Below are 24,107 nucleotides of genomic sequence, written 5' to 3'. Positions count from 1 at the left end.
ACCCTGAAGATTAGGCCACAGCTACTGTCACTTAGTGGCTACCACAAATACACTCAAGCAAAGGTGTTGAAGGGCTCCTCAGGATTGCTCCATGAGATTTGAAGATGAATGCCCACAGAAGTAACTCTTCTAATTGGCAGTACTATTCAGATTCAGTTTTCCAATTCTGACCATTTTCAGTATCTGTCACAACGACCTGGGGAACACAGGTGGTCCGAGCAACAGACGGGGAAAAGCAGAATCGTTATAACGATGAAAGTACTGACCCAGATTCTCAGCGCTGAACATTCAACACAGACTTTCGAAGCCACTTTGAGAAGAAAACCAAGGACCGGATGGATCTTGTAATCCGAGATGTGCCACTGTCTCTGAGAAAAGACAATTAAGTTCTCTGAGACTCAGCTGCTGTTATACCTTTAATACTATTCCCCCTTTGACCCACAGCCAAAGTGCATCCATCTTTCATAGGTCAAATAATGTCCAGTTTCCTCCACTAAGTCCTTTTCAGTTATTTAAGCCAATATTGATGTATTTCTACTTCGAGCTTAGAGTCTATATGTAGATAACCCAATTTAGCACAGAATTATGCATTTCTCCATATTGATTTTAATAGTCTCTATTTTTTAGAGTAGTTTGAAGTTCACAGCAAAACTGAGCAGAAGGTACAGAGATTTCCCATACACCTCTGCCCCCCACACACACACAGCCTCCCCCACTGTCAACGTCCCGCACCAGAGGGTATATTTGTTACAAATGATGAACCTAAATTGACACATCATCATCCAGAGTCCATAGTTATACTTGGTGGTGTCCATTCTATGGGTTTGGACAACTTTATAATGACATGTACCCACGATTGTAGTATATCAGTAATTTCACTGCCCTAAAAATCCTCAGTGCTCTGCCCATTTATCCTTCCCTCCTTCTAACCCCTGACAACCAGGGATCTTTTTCCTGTCGCCACAGTTCTGCTTTTTCCAGAATGTCATATAGTTGGAATTACACAGTACGCAGCCTTTTCAGATTGGCTTCTTTCACTTGATAATATTCATTTCAGGTTTTTTTTTTTTCATGGCTTGATGGCTCATTTCTTTTTAGCGCTGAATGACATTCCATTGTGTGGATGAACCACAGTTTATTTATCCATCACCTACTGAAGGGCATCTTGGTTGTGTCTAAATTTTCACGATTATGTATAAAGCTGTTATAAACACACGTGTACAGGCTTTTGTGTGGACATAAGTTTTCGATTCCTTTGGGTAAATGCCAAGGACAGTGATGGCTGGATCATATATGGTAAATTTTTAATTTTCTAAAAAACCACCAAATGATCTTCTAAGGTGGCTGCACCGTTTCGATTCCCACCAGCAGTGAGTGAGAGTTCCTGTGGCTCCATATCCCTGTCAGCATTTGGTGGTGTCCGTGTTCAGGATTTGGGCCATTCTAATGGGTGTGCAGTGAGTGGTAGCTCATTTTCATTTATATCTCCCTGATGACATATGATGTGCAGCATCATTTTATATGCTTATTTGCTATTTATAGATCTTCTTTGGTGAGGAGCTCATTAAGGTCTTTGGCCCATTGTTTGTTTTCTTATTGTTGGGTTTTAAGAATTCTATATATATATTTATATAACAGTTCTTTATCAGCTATGTCTTCTGTAATTTTTTTCTTAGTTTGTGAATTGTCTTCATTTTCTTGACATTGTCGTTCACAGAGCAGAAGTTTTTAATTTCAACGTCAACTTATCAATTCGTTTTTCATGAATCCTGCCCTTGGGTTTGTATCTGAAAAGTCTTCATCAAATCCAAGGTCATCTAGATTTTCCCACTGTTATCTTCTACCAGTTTGAGAGTTCTGCATTTTACATTTAGATCTATGATCCATTTTGAGTGAATTTTTGTGGCTAGGGCAAGGTCTGTGTCTAGCTTCACTTTTTGCATGTACATGTCCAGTTGTTCCAGCACCACTTGTTGAAAAGACTGTCTTCTCTCCATTGTGTTGCCTTTGCTCATTTGTCAAAGATGAGTTGACCATACTTATGTGGGTCTATTTCTGAGTTCATTATCTGTTCCATTGATCTATTATATTTGTCTGTTCTTTTGCCACTGTCACAGTCTTGACTACTGTAGCTTGCATAGCTTTACAGTAAGTCTTGAATTGGGTAGTGTCAGTCTTTCTCTCGTATTGCATTTTAGTTTTTCCCTCTGTACATAATGATAATAATAAACAGCTTCCCATTTTAACTACCTACTATATGCCAAAGGCCAAGCTTGCCAATTACATACACTACGACTTCTTTGCTCAACTAATGAACCAACTATGACTGACACAGCATGAACACGTCCTTCAGTCACATGCTAATATATTCATGGGAAGTATTTTAAATAAATGTATGGTTCATGGGAGAAAAAGAAAAGTAAATTATTCACATTTATTAGCAAGGACGAGATAAAGGTATGATGGCAAGTTTTTGTATATTTTCACAATTTCCTAAATCTCCGAGTACCAAAAAGCCAGATTACTTTTATGTGTATTTTCCAGCTTTATTGAAGTATGATCGATAAGTAAATATTATATGTATTTAAATTGTACAATGTGATTTTTAAAGGTATACATGATGATTAAATATGTGTATACATTGTGAAATGATTACCACAATCCAGTTAACATATCGATCACCTCACACAGTTACATTATGTGCATAAGGAGAACACTTAAGATCTATTCTCTCAGTAAAGTTCAGTATATAATACATTATCATCAACTATAGCCACTATCCTCTACATTAGATCCTCAGAACTTGTTCACTTTATCACTGAAAGTTTGTACTTTTTGACTACTATCTCCCCTATTCTCCCAAACCCCAACCCCTGACAACCACCACTCTCTGCTTCTATGAGTTCTATATTTTTAGATGCCACATATAAGTGAGATTACACAGTATTTGTCTTTCTGTATCTGGTTTATTTCTCTCAGCAAAACGTCCATTGTATTCATTCTCATTCTCTCTCCTCTCTCTCTCTCTCTCTCTCTCTCTCTCTCTCTCTCTCTCTCTCGGCAACTGTGTTTTCATTGTTTCCTAGATGCTACTGATTGCTTCACACCTTTCCCTCAAGTCATTTCATTTAAATATAAGTCCAGTCAGTTGACATAGAATCTAGAGAAAAATCAAGTTTCCTGGTTAAATGGAAGGGAGGGAGCAAAATAAAAATTAACAGGTACTGTGTGACCCTGTCAATGGGAAATATGTTCCCATAATTGAGGCGTCCTTCCGCGAAGGGACCCTGATTTGTACAGTGCAGACTTCTACTGGTCCTGTGAGTTAGCTAGTTGGGAAACGACGGGGCGTGCTCTGTTATTCCCACTCATTTCCTCCGAAGAGGACACAATTTTCCTCTCTTCCACGCTGGAAGGTTTACTTGGACTGGCTCCAGTTTTGAACAATCTGGGCCGGGACGGGGAAATCTGCAGGATCCCAGAGCGCTCTATTAGCAAGGCCACTTGGCTAACAGATCCAAGGCCACTTGCTCTGCCTAACTTCTATCAGGAATAATTATTATTTTGGTCTCTATATTTCTTTGTGGTTTTTCTCGCTAACATTTTAGATGCGGATAAAAGGTGCTATTTACTAGAGTTCCTTGGAAAGACTCACAAACCCATTTTTATAAAGTTCCCTATGTGTGCTTACTTAAAAATATGAAAAATAATCAGACCAAAGTGATAGAAGGATGGACCCTTTGGTTTTGCATCTTTGCATATTCTAAACTTTTACCTTATAAACACATATTGCAGTCAGGAAAAAAGATTAAATATACATGTTTTTAAAGATAAGGCTGGCCTCCTCAGAAAAAAAAAAATTAGACATCCACAGTCCTTACAATGTGTTATCTGAAAGTTCTTGATGCTCTTACTTTTGGCATTTAGCAATAATTTAATAGCAAGCCCCCAAGATTGCACAGTTAGGAGAAACTCACAGGACATCGCGAGCCCTTTCTAATCAGGTAGCAGACTCTCAGAATAATCAAAGAAAATTGCCTCCTTTTAGCACTTACAGATCCACATGAGTTTTCCAAAACACATCGCTGAATTGCGTTCTGACAATAGACACAGGATCCCCTTGGTCCAGGAAAAGCTATAGCTCTGATGGTGACATTTTCCTCCAAATATCACTAACTTTCATAGAAACCAGCAGCTTCAAAGTGCTGGAGGCAGCAGGCTTGGAATCAGGAGACATTTATTCCCTCCTCTGTCACCATATTTCTGCTCACTTAGCCTCGCTTCATTTTGCCCAGCCACAAAATGAGAAAAATAACTCTTGCTTGTTTCTTAGCAGTGATAGGAAGAAAATGAATGGGAGTCGATGCAGGGATGCTACAACTGGAGACCCTTACAAGTAAAAAATATACATATACACATAAACATTCAGGGTTGCTGTTACTTTAATTAAGTTTAGCAGTTTATCAATTTTAGCAGTTTATCAATTTAGGCTATGCAATTTTTCTTTTGTTTTTTTAAGTCAAGATGAGCTTAAATACAGAGGGTGCCCAAAATAATGAATACACATTTTGAGAAAGGACGCAACTATTAAAATTGTCATACTCAATATATACCAATAACAAAGGATGAATGCAAACCACATTTGACTTCTGCAATTACAAGAGGTGTTCAAAGTGGTTCCTATCAGCGTCCAGACACTTCTGATGACGGCGAACTACTGCTTGAGCAACGCTGACCAAAGTGTCCACTTGTACACATATTTTTGGCACCCCCGGGATGTGACGTCTTCTCCCAAATATCACCAACTTTCATAAAAGCCAGTAGCCTCAAGGTGCTAGAGGCTGGATAGGTATCAAAAGAGCAAAACAGCAAGCTCTGTTTCTAGGAGGAAAGCTGGGATCCTCCGATTCCACGAGAAAAACATTACTCTTGAGGGTTTCTTTCTCCAATCAAGAAATGAAAAATCACTTGTATGTGGCCAGTTAACCAAATAATAGTGGAAGGACGCCAGTTCTAGGGAAAGACATTTTGATGGATGTGAAAGGAATAAAATGAGATGCCTGCTTTATTAAACAGCAGCTGATCTGTGATCTACCCGCAAGAGGAAGTTTACACGGGGCAAGGACAGTTGTGTCAGGAAGCTGAGACCCACAACCATCCAGGCTAGTGTGAAAAGGACAAAAGCATCCAGTCCATACAGCGTGAAAAGCATAAAAACAAGTGACATCTGATAAACCACAACAGGCATTACAGCTTGAAGATGGGAAGCAGCAAATTAGGGTCAAGGAAAAAGACTGTTTTTATAAACTTGAAAAAGAAAACAAGAAACATAACATCGAAAAGACCGGAAAGAGAGAAAACCGCTTGCAGTTTATCAGGGCTGTAGTGTCAAATAGCTGGCAAACGGTAGTATCTTAAATAGTTCCTTTGCAAGAGTTTTATTTTGTTGGGGTTTTTTCCTTTATTTTAATAAAGTGAACTAATAAGCTGGGTTTCATTGCTTTTTTTTAATAAAAAAGCAGACAAAGGAAATAAGCGATTGCTGACAAACAGCATTAAAAGATGGTTCAATGTTCTGCCCTAGTTAAGTTTGCAACCTGCAAGTCAGCCCAGCTGCCAACTCAAGGCAACAGCTGCAGGAAACGTGGAGGGTTAAAAGTATCATTTGCAATTGAGGAGATGCATTTTGAGGGTCTGTGTTCTCTGTCTGAAGCGATCATTGTGCCCGATTACATCAGAGGTTTTAAGGAGATCAAAAGCTCCAGATGCTGTAACCTGCTTTGTTGGAAGGAATTCTAATTGAATCAGACACGGACAGAATAAAATTACAGAAAAGGTAATACAATCTTTGATCAAGACGTGGCGCTGCAATGTTTGGACTGGTCTACGTCCTTTACTGCCTCGTGTACAAGAAATATTGGCGATTAGAGACCAATGCAAAAATCCAGGCAGTCCTGGGTAGAACAGGAGAAACGACGATCAGAAAAAATTCCTAGGGACTTTTTCCACATTCACGTTTTGGATATGGAAATTATACTCACATAAGAACAACAAGGGATCAGCCTGGGCATTTGATTGTAATGAAAAGGGATAAACATGGCTTCATGTTTGAATGTATGACAAAGCATTTGAACAGATCTGGCCAAGCCTAACCCCCCAAAAAAACCAGAAGGAACAGAGATAGCACAGAGAGCAACTCACAGGAGTTGTGGAAGTCAAAAGCAACTACCAGTGTCTGAATATTCTTTAGACAGTATGTCTATCTACATGTCTGTTCTTCATATCTAGGCCAACACTCTCCAGATGACTCCTGTGCTCCAGGTTTTGAAAACTATGAAGTGACAGATCCGTTGAGATGTTTACTTCCAACTCAGTATTGACAAGTCAGTCAAAACACCTCCGTTAACACCCACCCACAAGGCTCCTAACACCTGGAGGGACACATTACAGAACAGACATTGGCTTTGAACCTGAGAAAATGCACGGGGATGATTTCAGAGATTCAAACCAGAGACCGGCATTAGAGAACGAAACCAAACGCAGGAGAGTCAAGAAGACATTTCTGACAAGAAGCTGATTTGTTTTTTCTTCTTCTCCTTACTTTTCGTTGTTAGAGACCCTACGCAGTAACTAGCATAGGCAGGCTCTCCTTGCTACACACTGCCACCCAAAGGCCAGCTGGTGACGGCTGCATAGTGACTTGTTTCCTTTCTCGCTGCTGAATGTCAATGTCCTAATCCATTTCACGATGCCCCTACTTTTCATACAGCATTACAGTTAAGCGTGCAAATGCAAACTCACTATTGTGTCTCCAATCGTACAGTGAGAGTGCTGCCTAGAGTTTGAGATCGGTTGAGGGAAACAGAACGTTTCATAGCGAGGCCCATTCCAATCCTGCTCCATTTCATTTCAGGAAGATTATCGGGACAAGGGGGTCAAAGGGTCTCACTCAGGGTCTCAGCCCTGCTCACTGTGACCAATCTAACGTTCACCGGCAACATTTAATGAACGCTTTTGATGATGGTGGTGGGAGACAGGTAAGAGCACTTTCAGCTAAAGGATTTATTAACTGTGATGCATTTAGATACTGTTTCTCAAGGAAAGCGTAACCTATGTTTATATTAAAAAGATTTAATTTTTAAGGTCATCTTGCTGGTAAGAGGAATTAAAAGTAAAGAGAGATTTAGTGACACATTTTTTAAAATGCATGAACTGAAGTCTTGGTATCCGCTGAATGTAAATGAAATGAACAAAGTATGATGGTTATTAGGAGGAGGCCATTAGGACAGAAAAGAAACAATCTGGTTCTTTCAGTGTAGTAACAAGAACGTTATGACATTTACCCTTTGGAAAGAATTATCAAATTACTCACTTGAAAAAAAAACAAAATTGACCAAATCAGGCCAGAAGAGCAGCTGCCATGGCAACCGATGCATTAGAGTATCATAAATGTTCTACATCCGTATTTAGCATCGTGGCTGATCTAATTCAGACAGCGTCAGTCAGGCCCAGGTGAACCGAATGCTAAATGATCACCCTGATAGGTGAGAGTCACAAAAAGATTATGGGTAACAAAAAAATCAACAGATTCCCAAACATGGATTGAGACTTTTGTTAAATGGTTTACACTTAGCCTGAACACAAATTCATTAGAAATAGCTTTACACTGAAAAAAATCTCTCTCTTCTTGCTCCACAGTGGATGCGTGGCTGGAAGTTCTGTGTACATCACATTTGTTATTCAATTCACATTCTCACATGCACCGTATTGAGAGGGACCATGCAGTGTGCATCGCTCGGTAAAACAGGATCTTTATACAGGACAAAGAGTAACCATTTGCTCTCCTCCATGAATGTGGTAAATAATGATCTTCAGATATTGAATTTTCTTAAAGAAATACAGCCATAATTTGCAAATAGCAAAATGCCAGGAGGCACTTGCAGAAATGATTCCTTGAGAGTTCAGAATTCAAAGGTATCGCACCACAAGAATGAATTTTTACAAGCTGATTATCTCTCATTTTCCTGGATTAGACATCATAATCAGTTGTGAATTAATCAGGCCTATTGTCGGACAATAAGGATGCTGCAATTCAGGGTCTCAGGTTGAGTTTAACACAGCACGAATCCAATGGCCTACTATGTGCTCCAGAGCAAGGAACTAATATAGATTTTTTTTCTCATCTAATGAGCTTTACACTAATTAAATCTAATTTAAATTTTTCCTTTAATGCTAATTCAAACCCACAGTACTGTAGCATTTTGGATCACTGTATATTTTTGTGGGGTTTGCCTTTTGCCCCCGTGAGAGAACCCCCAAGAAAAATAAAGATCAAATTTTTAAACTACAGATGAGGGTCCATTTTGGAGTGATGATTTCTCTCCTTATAATTTCAAGATTGGGTTTAAAAGTAGACATTTTAGTAGGGGCCCAATGGAGTACAAAAATGTGAGCCTGAGTTCTGTATTTTTTTGCAGTATGACTTTGTGAACTTAAGAAACGGTTTTAATCTCTCTGTTTTACTGCTCAAAAGGGTAATAGTATTTTACTCCAAATTATTTTAAATATTTTCAAATGTTGTATGTAAGGCTCAAACACCCAAAAATCACTTTTGCCTGAAATAATGATTCCCCCAAAAGGAACCTAAAATGATTCCATTTGCCAAATAACTGGGGAAAGGGTGTGACTCTGTGTTGCATTAATTACCAGATTACTTCCATTTTGCCACTTAGGTTCATGTTTGTAAGAGAAACCTGGTAACAGTTATGACTGCATGAGAAACTTTAGACATCTCCGACAGAGAGGAAAGCCACATTTCCTGTAATGGCATCTGATCATTAGATGCCTGTGACAGGCACCTCCCATTTTAATAAGGGATTTAGATAACACAGTGTTTTTAAATAGATCATAACACCACAGAGATCACCTGACTAGTTTTCACAGGATCCCAAACTGACAGACAGGATATCCATCCCAACACTTGCAGGTAAGGGAAAACGAAATGAGAGCTCAAGTTCAAGTCTCTTCCAAAACTCGTCATTACTATAAGCTCCCTGAGGGTAAGCATCATATCATATCATCTCATCTCCCCTGCTGGGGACATGGCACTGCACCATTTGAAAAACTAGAATGAGTGCATGGCCTTTGTGCCTCCGCCCTCCATCTATCTTCATGAAGTACTGAACAACTGCACCATAACAATAAACTATCGTTACACAGTTTCATATCGTTAAACTTCTGAACTAGAATGAAATGTGGTGAAGGCCATCCACATAAGAGGTCATCTTTCAGGGGGCTACTCTCTATATTTAACAAGCACAATCTTTCTCTGTATTCTTTGAAAACTGTGAAATGGAATGATTTGGAAACTGTGGGGCGGACATTTACGTCATCCTCCGAAACATACAATAATGCTAATCACAGTAGCCCATTTGGTGATCATTTATCTACAACGAGCCAGAGAACCTACAAAGGCTCGTAGTCTCAGTCCACTGCGCCAACTTGACTAGTTTCCATGGGAATTTCTAATTCCTTCCGAGGCAACCCAAAATGCTTCCACGTGAAGGCTTGGATGGGAACTGAAAGACACTGTCGTACCTGGTCTTCAAGGTGGCCACATGACCACACTTCTCATACCCTTGTCCTCTCCCACCTGTACCAGGGATGGTCTGTGTGACCAATGGCATAGGGCAGGAATAATGGTACGTCGCCTATGAAATTAGGCTATAAATGAGTGTCTCTTCCATCTTGGTCTCTCTCTCTCTCTCCTTAAGGTCTCCAACTACAATAAAAGCCAGCCAGGATCCCCAAACTTCCCAACCACACACGAGTGAATCTGATGGTGACTCTGCAGCCCTAGCACTGCTTTGAGGTAACTGGCATCACCCAGCCTCCAGCTCGGCTGACCCTCCTGAGACCCAGTATGGAATGTCCCGAATGCATTGCCCCTGAAACCCAGTGATACCGTAATAAACACTTTCTGTTTCAAGCTGCTATGTTCTGGGATAATGTGTTACACAGAAATAGATAACTAATACAGATGTGTGGGCATAGCTAGGATTTTATAAGATCTTCCACCAGTTGAAAAGTATGACTATAGAAGAAAAATTAGGAAAAAAAAAAAAACACACAGAAAGTGAACATCTAACTACATAAAAGACGATGATCGGGATTGGTCTCCTAAAGCTTATGACTAATGGGCTTCGTTATGGCCTGTACCCAGGACAGTTAGGAATATGGGTGCCTTGCAAATTAAGCTGTAAAATGTAACTTAAACAAGTACACTGGTCAAATGTTTATCAGTGACAACTGGTGGTAAATGGGACATATGGGGCAAAAGCCATAGATCTATAACACATCCCACTGAGGACGACAAAGTAGGATTCTATGCAAAGAAAACATATTTACAGAGAAATTCACAGACCTAAGGGAAAAAGCACAATTGGGAGCCAATAGGTAAGATTATCAAGAAAGAAAGTAAAAGAAACGTCAGGGCATTAGTGTACGTTTGGTCCATAGTTCATATAATCCCTCTCCTGCAAGATTTCTTCCCTACCCGTCTCCCTAACCCCAGGTGCATGACCAGCTAGGATACGAGGCAAGAAGGGTTATTATCGGTAATACAGTCACAACACAATTATTGGGCCAAGAAAACACAGTGGTATGTTTTCTGTATTTATCCTGTAATCCTAAAGTAGAAATAAATGTTATGGGCTATTTGAGGGCAGAAACATCTTGAGCATGGATCTTTTGGAAAGGACCAAATGTCCTGCAAGGTTGTCAGAGATGCAACCTACAGGGTACCTAGCCACATCAAAGTTATGGATGTCAAAACCACACAGGGGACAAAATAGGGTACATATAAAGAAACTCAACTATCATAGTATCTTGGAAAGTTTTTTTTTTTTCTGAATGCATAAATCTGGTAAATTTCATGCTCCAACTCACAATACTCAGAACATTTGATAAGATTTAGAAATGCCCCTACCCTGGAATCTTTGGGGGAAAAGGGGAGAATCCTAGCTGATGTACATGAGTGAGTCCAAAAAATAAAGACAGATCTCCATGATTTTTCAACAAGAAAGGGACAATTATGCAAAAACTATAGTAATGGTATGGGTTCCTGGGAGAACTGTGGCATCTGGATAGTTAGGAAGCAGCTGTCTCCAGAAACCAGCCAGAGTCACCAAGAAAAGCTCCGATTATAATACCCTGATCTCCTATATTTTGATAGAATTATAAAACAAACACCTTACAATGTCACTTTTCAGGAAAATATATCCTGATTTAACACATATTTCCAAAGCCTCCAATACCTGTACAGAAAGTAAACTGTCTAGTTAACAGCAAAGTTAGATGGAATGGCTATTATAAACTCAAATACGTTGATGAACAGATGGATGAAAATTTGCAATATGGTTCTAGTGACCCATTGTCCATTAATTTGAGGAGATACATTAAAGACAACTTTACCACATTTATTCATAATGCGGTCAAGAAAAATAAATTTCATGGTAGAACCAATTTCATATATATATATATATATATATATATATATATATATATATATATATATATATACACACACACACACACACATGTATATGTAAATCCCATAGGAAACATTTCAGGTCCTAGATTTAGATGAAATCAATTGCGTACAGACAGATTGGGAGACAATGGCTATTAAATAGCCAGCTGAAAAACACCCTTAGTGTATTTAACTGAGACTGCAATCTCAATATTAGCCCACAGAGTGATATACGGAAAAGAAATCAATACCCAATACCCCCTGCCAGGTACTGCTAGGTCGGCTAAAGGACCTAAAATCTTTAAAACACATGACTTATTTTCCTATTATCAAACATACTACTTTGAACTACCGTTTCAAAAGGATACTAGCCCGTTTACTTATTGCTCAATATAACCAAGTTACAAAATATAAGATAACCAGATATCCTAAATCAGCCAGAATTAAAACTAATTACTATATTAATGTTTAAATGTTTAAGAAGTAGGTACTTGTCAATTTGACCTGGAAGGCAGCATTTTAAATAATTCTCCCATTATCCATGAAACTCCTCAGTCAATCCTTCATATCCTTCAAGACACACTTAACTCTGTCTATTGAAATATATATGCTTTATTACATATGCTGTCGCTAGGTCCCTTCATCTTTACCTTTAAATTGTTAAAATTATTTAATTTGATGTTTCCCATTCTCCATACCTCAAAGGTACCACTGAAAAGCCAGGGGAGCTGGGATGTGGCCACCAAAGGTGACGTGGAGGGCCCAGGAACAGTGGGGGAGGGGGAACTGGAACTCAGCACTGACACACACACCAGAGCCCTTTAACTGACAAATTAATAATAAAGCCAGCAGCTAGCCCGAATTGCAGCACTTTTCCACAAAGGTGAGAAACGTGTCACGTGCCAAAATCCATTTACACTAAATATACTGTGTTTCTCTGATATTACTAGATTAAGCGGTGGTTAGAAAGAAAAATACATGTGGTCTGAGATGCCTTGCTATCTGTGTGTATCCACACATGCTCATTCCTAGTGATCACATCCCTTCATTTCCTTCGTTAAGTGTTCAAGGCAGTGCTTCACAAACCTTGAAGTCTGTGGCAAGGAACCAGGCTGGTTCTTCTTAAATTTCCAACCTATCATGAATGGAAACTTTTGTAAAATACAATGCAAATAGTATGCTAGAAAAAAAAATGAAAGAACATAAAAAGCAAAGACACAAAATACCAGTGCATTTTTTTTTTTTTTAGCTGAGCCATCCTGCTACCTGTTGGCAGCTCAGCGGCTGCTCAGCTCAGGCTGAACTCGAACCGCTGTTGCTCAGAGCTCAAACTCTTGAGCGAGCTCTTAACCAACTGAGCCACTCGGCCGGCCCCGCCAGTGCATTTAATCATTTTAATTTTAAAAAGTAAAAGTATCATTCGATTCAATAGATATAAAATTCTCTGACAACTGTCTACAAAGTTTTATGAATGCTGACTCTTTATTTCTCTAGTTACCATGTGGAACAGTAATGGCCCCCAGGCAAGCACCTATGTGTGCACCACACTTTCTGGAACTTTCCTGCCACACCCCACTGGTGTACAGTTTAGACTCTATTTCCCACAAATTGTTAGAAAAGGGATTAAGCTTGTCCCTCTCAATTTCTCTTCACCTTTTTCTCTTTCCCACAATTGCTCAATAACCACTGCAAATGAATTAGCAGTCCTGAGGCAACTCCTTTTAGCAGTGTGTGGTGTAACTGGACCTAAGTTAATTAGAACAGCTAAAAGCTCTGTCTCAATCATGGCCCTAATTTGGGACATCATTCCCTTCTCACCATTGTCTCGTCTAAAGTTTTCAATTGAAAAATGATTACCTTTGTTCATGAATATCAGGTTCTTCTCCCTCCAGGGCACAAGGAAAACTGCACTTCCTAATTCTATTCCACTTGGGCGGGACTATGTGACTAATCCAGCCAATGGATACTGAGAAATCCTTGAGTGATCTTCCCATTTCTCTCCCCCAGACTAAGTCAACAAAATCAAACTAAACAAAAACAAATTAAACAACAACAAAAAAAGAAACCTTGTTCTAGAGGGTGCATCTGCAATGTATGATGGAGTGACCTCAATTGTCCTAACTGAACAGTTGTGTAAAGCTGAGCCCACTGCAGACGGGCACTAAAAACTGAGCATGAGCAACAAACCAACCTCTGTTGTAGTAAGTACCCGAGATTTCAGAATTGTTCCTGTAACAACACTTAGCCTATCCTGGTTCACAGCCTTTTTGAAAAAGAGGGTAAAACAAGCAAAATAGACATCAGACAAATATTCAGAAGTGGAGTAATTGTAGTACAATTGAAAAGGAAAAGGAACTAAAAGGTGACATTCCCATGTATCAGGAGGACTTAATCTAGTCTAGGTTAGGCTGGAGGGTCAAGGAAGTTTTCCCTGAAGATGGGAAACTTAAAGGAGTTCTGGTCAAGACGGTGGAGCAGGTAAACGCGGTGCTCGCCTCCTCCCACACCCACACCAAAATTACAACTAAACCACAGGACAACCCATTGAGAATCGCCTGAAGTCTAGCTGAACAGAAGTCCTATCACTAAAGACATACAGAAGCAGCCGCCTCAAGACTGCTAGGAGGGGCAGAGATGTGGAACAGGCTGTCCCACACCCATGGGTGACTGTTAAATATCAGGAAGGATATCTCAGCTGCAGAGGTCACCACCGGAGAGAGGGGCCCCAGTGCCACACCAGGAAGAGAAGTCCCCATAATTTCTGGTGTGAAAACCAGCGGGGGTTGTGGCTGAGTGGAACGGAGGGCAGCTGCAGTCCCAGGTGCTCCTCTTAGAGGGACCGCACATGGACTCACCTGCTGACGGACTCACTCACGCTGAGCTCCAGCGCTGGGGCAGCAGCTTGAAAGGTGAAAGGGACATACAGGGAGGAACCGAGTTGTCTGGCTTCAAGGTGAGGACTGGAGGGGCAGCTTTCTCCCAGAGCCAGGAGCTGGCGGAAGCCATTGTCTCTTCGTTGAGCCCTCCCCGTCCCTGCGTGCAGACGCAGGCGAGCGCCATATCTGAGTCTCCATCAAGTCGGCTGACGTCATTCATTCACCACAACCTGGTGGTTCGAGACCCACCCCCCACCCAGCTTTCCGCCACTCCCAAGCTGCTTCCAGGGCTTTTTCCTACCACCCGCCTGCTTTGGCTCATGCTGCAGACTTTCTGGCTTCGGCGTGTTCTGTACCTCTGGCTGAGCAGCCCTAAGCCCAGCGCTAGTAGCAACAGCCTCAGTTCATTGATTGGCCTCCAAGCCCAGTGCAGAAGGCAGCCATCTGCAGATTGCTTTGTACTTCATGCCAGGTGGCTCCGGGCAGGGCACAGGCTGTGGCTGAACTTGGCCTGCAGTGGGTCACCTCCCTGGTGGCTCTGGGGCTGGTAGGCCCATTGGCCAGCTTCAAACCAAGCTTGAGCATCACCCAGCTGTCTCCAAGTACGACACACCCCAAGGGCAGATTAACAGGCACCAGAGCCCCACTAAAGTGAACCCTGCTCTGTAGGGTCAGCCCCTGCACGATACCTCCTCCACTGTAGTCACGGCCAGTCCTCACAACCAATGAGCCTGAGAGTCAATCCCTCCCACTGATGTGCAAACAGCAACTGAGGCTCAACTATAACAGGAGGACACACACAATCTACACAAGTGACACACCTGGAGCACCCGGCTCTGGTGACCAAGGGGGACTGTACCACTGGGGCCCACAGGTCACCTACTATACAAGACGACTCTACTGAGACCAGGGGACACAGCAGACCTACCTAATATATAGGGAAAAAAAGGCAGGGAGGCAACCAAAATGGGGAGACAAAGAAACGTGTCCCAAATAAAAGAACAGAACAAAGCTCCAGAAAAAGAACTAAACAAAATGGAGACAAGCAATCTACCAGACTCCGAGTTCCAAGCACTGATTATAAGGATGCGCAGTGATCTCAGGGAGAGCTTCAACAGAGAGACGGGGAACATAAAAATGGAGCTAGAAAACGTAAGAAAGAACCAGTCTGAAATAAAGAATACAATAACTTAAATAAAGAATACATTAGAGGGAATAAACAGTAGATTAGATGAAACAGAAGACAGAATCAGCAATTTAGAAGATAAGGCAGCATCAAACACCCAGTCAGAACAGAAAAAGGAAAAAAGAATCCAAAAAAATGAGGAGAGTTTAAGGGGCCTCTGGGACACCATCAAGCATATCAACATTCGCATCATAGGGGGACCAGAAGGAGAAGAGAGTGAGAGCAAGGAATTGAAAACCTATCTGAATAAAAAATGATGGGCAATTTCCCTAACCAGGGGGAGAAAACAGATATATAAGCCCAGGAAATGCAGAGTCCCAAACAAGATGAACTCAAACAGGCCCACACAAAGACACATCATAATTAAAATGCCAAAGGCTAAAGACAAAGAGAGAATCCTAAAAGCAGCAAGAGAAAAGCAGTTAGTTATCTACAAGGGAGCTCTCATAAAACTATCAGCTGATTTCTCAACAGAAACTTTGCAGGCCAGAAGGGATTGGCAGGAAATATTCAAAGTGATGAAAACCCAGGACCTACAACCAAGATTACTCTACCCAGCAAAGCTATCATTTGAATCCAAGGACTAAACCAGTATTACAAGGAATCTTAGAAGGAATTCATTTAGATGATAAGAAAGAAAGAAAGAAAGAAAGAAAGAAAGAAAGAAAGAAAGAAAGAAAGAAAGAAAGAAAGAAAGAAAGAAAGAAAGGAAGGAAGGAAGGAAGGAAGGAAGGAAGGAAGGAAGGAAGGAAGGAAGGAAAGAAGAAAGAAAGAAAGAAAGAGGAAAGAGAAAGAAAGAAAGAAGAAAGAAAGAAAGAGGAAAGAGAAAGAAAGAAGAAAGAAAGAAAGAAAGAAAGATAGAAAGAAAGAAAGAAAGAAAGAAAGAAAGAAAGAAAGAAAGAAAGAAAGAAAGAAAGAGAAAGTATAAAAGGGAAATAACTAAATATCTACCAACAATTACTTTTTTTTTTTACCAACAATTACTTTAAATGTAAATGGATTAAATGTTCCAGCCAATAGACATAAGGTGGCTGAACGGATAAGAAAACAAGACCCTTACATATACATACAAGAGACTCACCTCAGATCAAAACACACAGAGAGACTGAAAGTAGAAGAGAACAAGTTATTTCACGAAAATGGAAATAAAAAATAAAAAAAAGCTGGAGTAGCAATACTTACATCAAAAAAGACAAAATGGACTTTAAAACAAAGGTTATAAGAAGAGGCAGTGAAGGACCCAGTATTCCCACTTCTGGGCGTTTATTCAAAGAAACCCAAAACACTACTTTGAGGGGACATGTGCATCCACACATTCATTGTGGCATTGTTGACAATGGACAAGATGTGGAGGCAGCCTGGGTGTCCCTGAATGGATGAATGGATAAAGAAAGGGTGGTATATATGTATAATGGAATATTACTCGGCCATAAAAAAGAATGCAATCTTGCCATCCGCAACAACATAGATGGACCTAGAGGGTATTGTGTTGAGTGGAGAAAGTCAGACAGCAAAAGACAAATGTTATTTGATTTCACTTATAAGTGGAATTTAAAGAATAAAATAAACAAATGAAACAGAAACAAACTCACAGATACAGAGAACATTTTGATGGGAGGGGTTTGGGGTGGATGAAAGGGGAAGGGATTAAGAAGTACAAATTAGTTGTTACACAGTAGTAATGGGAGGTAGAGTAAAACATAAGGAATATAATCAATAATATTGTAATAATTATGTATGGTGTCAGATGGGGACTAGATCTATCAGGATGATAGATGGGAGAAGGTTGTGGGGGCAGGGTGAAAAAAGTAAAGTGATTAAGAAATACAAATTGGAGGGCCAGCCGAGTGGCTCAGTTGGTTAAGAACTTGCCCAAGAGTGCGAGCTCTGAGCAACAGGTCGCTGGTTCGATTCCCACATGGGCCAGGACACTACACCCTGAGCTGAGCTGCCGCTGAGCTGCCAAGAGGTGGCAGGATGGCTCAGCTGGTGTAACAACAAGGTTGCCTGTTCAATGGTGGGCTACGCCTACCCGCAACTAAGGCTGAACTTGGCACCTTGAGCTGAGCTGCCGCCAGGGGGTGGCTCAAGGGATAGCGCACGTGCTCTTAACAACGAGGCTGCTGGTTTGACTCCCACATGAGATGATGGCTATGCCCACCCACAACTAATGGAACACTGCACCTTGAGCTGAACGGTGCAACTGGACTTGGAGCTGAGCTAGCTGCGCCCTCCACAACTAAGATTGAAGGACAACAACTTGGCTGTTCCCCTACCTTCCCCAATTCCCCAACACTGTTCTCCTCACCCAATTCCCAAAAAAAAAAAAATCTTGAAAAAAAAGAAATACAAAGTGGAAGTTACAAAATAGTCAATAGGATGTAAAGCACAGGGAATATAATCAATAATATGGTAATAACTATATATATCCCCAAGTGGGTACTAGACTAGTCAGGGGAATTACTTTCTAAATTATATAAATGTCTAACCACTATGCTGTACAAGTGAAATTAATATAAAGTAATATTGAATGTCAACTGTAATTGAAAATTTTAAAAAGTGGGGGAATGGTGAAGGGGAATAAGCGGTCCAAATTTCCATGTATAGAACAAATAAGTCATGGGGATGTAATGCACAGCATGGGGAATATAGTCAATAATATTGTGATAGTGTGGTACAGTGTCAGATAGGTACTGGGCTTATGGTGATCACTTCTTTAGCTGTATAAATGTTGAATATGTTTAACCAATAATGCAATCTACTTTCAGTCTTTAAAAGGTAAGTCATTCAAGTTGAGACTTGTCCTGGGTATTACTTTCTGATCCTCCTTGTTGATGATTAGCACGACAGTTTCCATGATTACATTTTCTCTTGATCCGTTTTACATTCCAGCTCAGTGAAAAGCCATCCTCACTATAGGATCCTGCCCCTGTGTGGCTCAGTGTCAGGTGAATCAGCGATGCAATCTACAAAATCAAGCCAAAACCACTGCTCATTGCAACATCTCATCTACCACAAACATGCTGACACAAAAATCACTTGGAATTGTTATAATTACTGGATCTCTTGTCATCAAAATCAATGAACTTGACCTTGGTGCTTTATAGCTACCGTGACGCTGAATCATATTCTGATAAATTATCTTAAACTGTGTACTCTGTTCTGTGTGGTGAGATTCCAGTTGCGCGAGGCGAAGATGGATGCACGTATTCCTCGGCACGAAATATGCCAGGAATTCTAGGACGGAAACGGTGAGTCTGGTTCCATGTAAAGAAGTGTCACTGCTTCGCTGTAGAGGCTGGGGGTCAAACACATCCGTTACCCCTCAGACTTCCAACTCTCTGTGCCTCCGCCTACCTCTGAATATCCCACCTCAGTGAATTACTTCCCAAAACACTGCTGAACCCATTGCTGGAATCGCTCTCTGAAACGCTGCATAACTTTCATTTATCCTATTAATGGAGATTTATAACCTGTTCTGTATTCAGGGGACAATACTGAAAAGCAGCTGATATATACAGATTCTCCAAGTAATATTCAGGTTGTTTTTTTGTGTTTTTTTTTAATTCTACTCCTTCTAAAAGAAAAATCCTTAGTAATCTTAGGGGGCAGAATTAAAGAAGAGGCAATAAGAATCACTTTGTGAGAAGATGACTTTTACTCAAACATCCTCAAGGGCTTTTCCATCTTTCTTATGAATTGCAGTTTAAGCTGATAAATAGACAGGTTCTGTCTCAGCTTGAAAGCCTATCATTTACTCCTGTGTAGGGAGGTTTAAATGGATTTTTCTTGAACTTAAACAACAACATTTTCATCACCGTTTTCTCCTCATCACTCTCACTCATCGTTAATGTAAGATGACTGAGGAAAGTGGCAAAATGGCCCCGGCGTTTGACAGTGGAGTGGATGCTGTGCCTCATAAGAGCAGGTCCTTGGTGTCATTCCAAAGCGTACTGAATGGTCAGCAGTGACCTTAAATGGCAATGTTTGCCTGAAATAATGTAGTTTGGGGTCACGGTCACTGAGAACTAAGTGTAACTTTAAGGCCCAGAGGTCAAGGGGTTCCTGAAAAGGGCAGAGGGGACAAACACCTAAGCTCGCCAGGCATCCTGGGTCAGGTGAAACTTGGAGTCAGGAAGAATTCCAATGAGACTTCTTGTTTTGTACGGTGTCTTCAGAGAGAAAGGTTTCAGCACAAGTAAGCTTTGGCCCCTACCCTTTCTATTCCTCGCTCTCCTGATGATAGGGGCAGAGAGAAATCTGGGCTGTCATAATGTCTAATATTATGGGTGACTTTTGTCGGCAAAATGGTTTGACACACAGATCTCGTACAAGATGGGCTCACAACCCTTACTAGCAGACACATAATTACAACAAACCCTGTGACCTGCTGCCTCTTTTGAAAATCAACATACGTCATTCCCTGAATATAAAACTACAAAAGAAAATTCCTCTCGACACCATCTTACATCATCACAGACACTAAACGTAAAGTAGCAACGAAGCAAGGCCCCATGTGCGTCCCTGGGGCCTCTGTCGGGAAGACCAAAAAGAGACGAGGGCCAAGGGCTGAGTGACATGAAACACGATACAGAAAAGCCACGCCCCTCGGAGGCTAGCGAAAGTATGGCATGGAAGCTGACATTGAGGAATCTCCCACACGCTTGCAAATAAAGGAGAGAAACAGGCGCCAAGTATTCGGAGCTGAGTGGGCATGCAGCTGGCTGAGCCACTGCAGCCACACTGCGACGAAAACATAGCCACGGCCAAAGAAAGCAAAGATGCCACCATCAGCCTCGTGGCTTCAAATGAGACCCAGGCTGGGACAAAAGCACAGAAGCCACGTTTATCAATCGTTCAGAGGAAACATACTGAAAGGAGCAGCTCGCCAAACCAAGATTTAAAATCATTTCCCAGAAATAAAATGCTGGGGTAAAAGCAATCAAATTTTAATAAAAACTTATTTATTTATTTATTTATTTATTTATTTATTTATTTATTTATTTAAACCAGCAGCTAAGAATGACCTAATTTGACAGCATTTAATGTGAAAACCCTTAATGACATTAGCTGACCAGAATTTCATTGAGAAACAGTAGGATAATGCAAATACAAAAAACAAACAAACAAACAAAAAACCTGCTACTATGGTCATGGGCTCTATTACGAAAAACGTTTCAAAAGAAGAAAAGTGTTTTGAAAGACAAAAGGCATCTGAACTCAGCACAGATGAGGGGACTTTAGGAATGTCCCATTATTTTCCCCCCTATGCCTAACATTTAAAGAGGGATATCAGCAACGTACAACAGTACTTCCTAAAATGTGTTTAAGGGAATATTAATATGATACGGTACATAAAGCCACTATGATGAAATAAGTTTGAAAAGCACCAGGTTAAGCATATGCCGTTTTAAAGACAGTTTTCTCGAACTCAGGGCCCATGGGAAGCGCGCATGGCAGTGCTCATGGCGAAGCTCTCAGAAGGTACGGTTTCCACCTTTCCCAGGTGAACTTCCCATGAGACTCTTTTTAAAGACGCAGCTCTCAGAACCAGCATCGCAAAGGGCGTACTTTGGGAAATAATGATCTAAAGGATGTTTAAAAGGTCGTGTACCAAGCGACAAGAAATTGGAAAGCCATGCTCTTTGAGGTTTATTTGGAAAAAAGTAGGCGTTTTGAATGGGGAAAAAAAGAAACACTAAGGCGAAACATAATAAGTGAATTAAAACAGAAGATGTTGATTTCCTTCAATATTGTTTGAAGGATGTATATATTATAGTCACTGAGTGAAAAATGACAGGGCCACATTTTGGCTTGGCATAAGAAAGCTATTTCTACCATTATCTAAGAGTGCCAGGGTCTTCCACAAGTAGCAATGAGATTTTCTAAATTAATTCAGATTTTTCCCTAATAGCCATCAGTTAGGAAATTTGTGGAAGAAATCTTGTGATTGATAAAAGCTCAGAATGATATCTAAATTTATTCCAACTCAGTGACTTGAACTATGCATAGTCATGTGTTCTCACTAACCCATCTATGCAACTCTGCCAAACTATTAATAATCTTAAAGCACATCACCTCCCTAGTTTGTATCACTCACTAATTAAACTTCCAGTGGCTTTGATATTGGTTCTCAGATAAACTCCTGCTTTGTCAGACTGTGCATGAGTCATGTCACTGAGCACACACACAGCAAAACTCGAGTGTTGTGTAAGGAAGGAGTGTCAACGGTGTGATCCTGAACAGACACCATCTTGGAAAACAGAGGTTCCCAAATGTTGTATCAAAATGGTTGAGTCATAACAAATAATCTAGGGGGTTTAAAAAATTGAATATTTCATTGGTCTATGCTGAAAAATTCTGAATCTAGACTGGGGCAGAGCCCGGGGGTCTATACTTTTCAGAGGCCTCCCAGTTGATTCTGGCGTACTGATTGGTTTCGGATCCACTCTTGTAGATTCAGGCACCATGTGTCGAAGCACACCTCTCCCAGACTCCTGTCCCTGCCGTGGTGACATCTCCGAGGTAAAAAGCGGTGGCAGACAGGCAAGATCTAGGACCCCCAAAACCTATATCCTCAAACTTATTTCTAGTCGAGTCTCTGTCCCCAAGCCCTCAGTGGTGAACTGAGCTGGCTCACTTTTTAAATTGCAAGGATGTCTTTACCCCTACAGACCGATTTAAGAGGCTTAGGTAATGCCTCCCTGACATGAGGCTAGACTCTGGGTCTGACAAGGACTTCCAATGGCCAGGAGCCCCTCCCATATTAACAGACAGCCCCATGCCTACCTTTCCACACCTGCCGAAGGGCATCCCAAAAATGCATCATCCCAAAGATGAGCCAAAGATGAAAGAGTCTGACTCCTCCTGCTCTCTTTTCCTGAGCATAAAGCTCCTCTTTTGAAATTACACTCACGTAGGACCTCTCCTCCCAAGAGCTGGGTGAGAGAACTCAAAACACGCCCAGAAGTCCGTGCTGTGTCCCCCGCCCCGCCCCCCCAATGGTTTAAAGAGTGTTGCCGACATTTAAACTCTTCTGCAGTTCTGGTTCAAACTCTCTATCGATACCCCTCAGATTCCTTGGTGAAGCCCTCACGCCAAACATACTTGCTTCTCCTAAACAGCATTTTTCTTCTAATCTCCCACGTTCGCTCGTCATGTCTCCCAACCTCTGGACATGCTAATGTTTCTAACCTTGGCCCAGGAAATCCACCATATTTTAGACCAGATGTCAGCAAACTTTTTCCAGAAAGCACCAGAGAGGAAGGATTTTCAGCCCTGCCGCGGATCTGTCCTTGTCACAGCTACTCAGCTTTGCTGGCATGAAAGCAGCCACAGATGTGAGCTAAGCAGAGACAGACACAGCCCGGATTTGGTCTGTGGGCCACAGGCGGCCAAGCCCCACTTTGGATTCAGCTCAGAAGTTACCTTCTCTGATGCCGTTCGCAAAACTTTCTTCCTTTCCACCCAAGCAAAAAATAGAATTTCTTCTTTTAGGCTCTCCTAGAATTTGTCCATATTTTATTACAGTAATTCCGTCGTTGCACTATGTAAATTATTGACACGTTCCGTTGCCTCTCTAAACAGTGACTCCATCGAGGATGAAAACCATGTTTTGTCACTCAGCATCAAACAAAACAACTGACACCCCACAGATACTCAGTAAATGTGGACTAGCTGAACGACTAAGCAGAGCAGTGAATGAAACGATGATAAGTATCAATGTTCACTGGAGGTGAATCTTGGAAAAAATGGATAGGGTTTACAGGTGGCTCTTGAAATAGACGTACAGAGTACTTTTACATCTAAGGGGAATCTGTTTTTCTCCCTGAACAACCTCCTGCATTCATTCTATAAATATTGACTGAATGAGACCTGCTAAGGGCAGAGCCCTGGAGAATTAACATTCTGTAAAGCAAGCTCTTCCCAGGGCTGGAGACTATTAAAGTACAGGAAGTCACCGTGCCCACTAAATGTGCCTATTATCGCCTGGGCATGAAAGTCCTTTTAAAAGTTAATGGGATCCGAACGCACAGAGCAGGATAAAAGAGAGGAATACCCAGACCAAATTACTCAGGAATTTATGACACTCGGTCCCAGCGTGTTGGATGGAGGGATTTGGGTTATTGAAGGCTGCACTGTAAATGGAGGCTTTTCATCTGTTCCACGCATCACTGTCCTTTCGACACATTGGAGACGGAGGGTGGCAGAGCTCCAACATGCTGATCCTCTGTTTGAGAAGGTCCCGGGTCTTTATGTCCCCTCTAAGTCCCCATAATCTTCTTTAATTAACTATGAATTTCTTAATTTGTATTGTTCACTATTCGGTCCAATTGGCTCTCCTTGTGGCCATCTGCTCTAATGTATATTCATAAGTGATCCTACATTTTCGATGCCGTTCTACTCCGGGTGTGATCGTTCACGCAATGATGGCTCAAAAGACTGAGAATCCATTTCCGCTGGCTGAAAACTTCATGTTTAAATGATGTGAATCTAAAAATCTTCTTCAACCACC

This window comes from Hipposideros armiger, unplaced genomic scaffold (genome assembly GCF_001890085.2).
Source record: "Hipposideros armiger isolate ML-2016 unplaced genomic scaffold, ASM189008v1 scaffold_170, whole genome shotgun sequence".
Classification (NCBI taxonomy): domain Eukaryota; kingdom Metazoa; phylum Chordata; class Mammalia; order Chiroptera; family Hipposideridae; genus Hipposideros; species Hipposideros armiger.
This window is presented reverse-complemented; position numbering follows the sequence as displayed.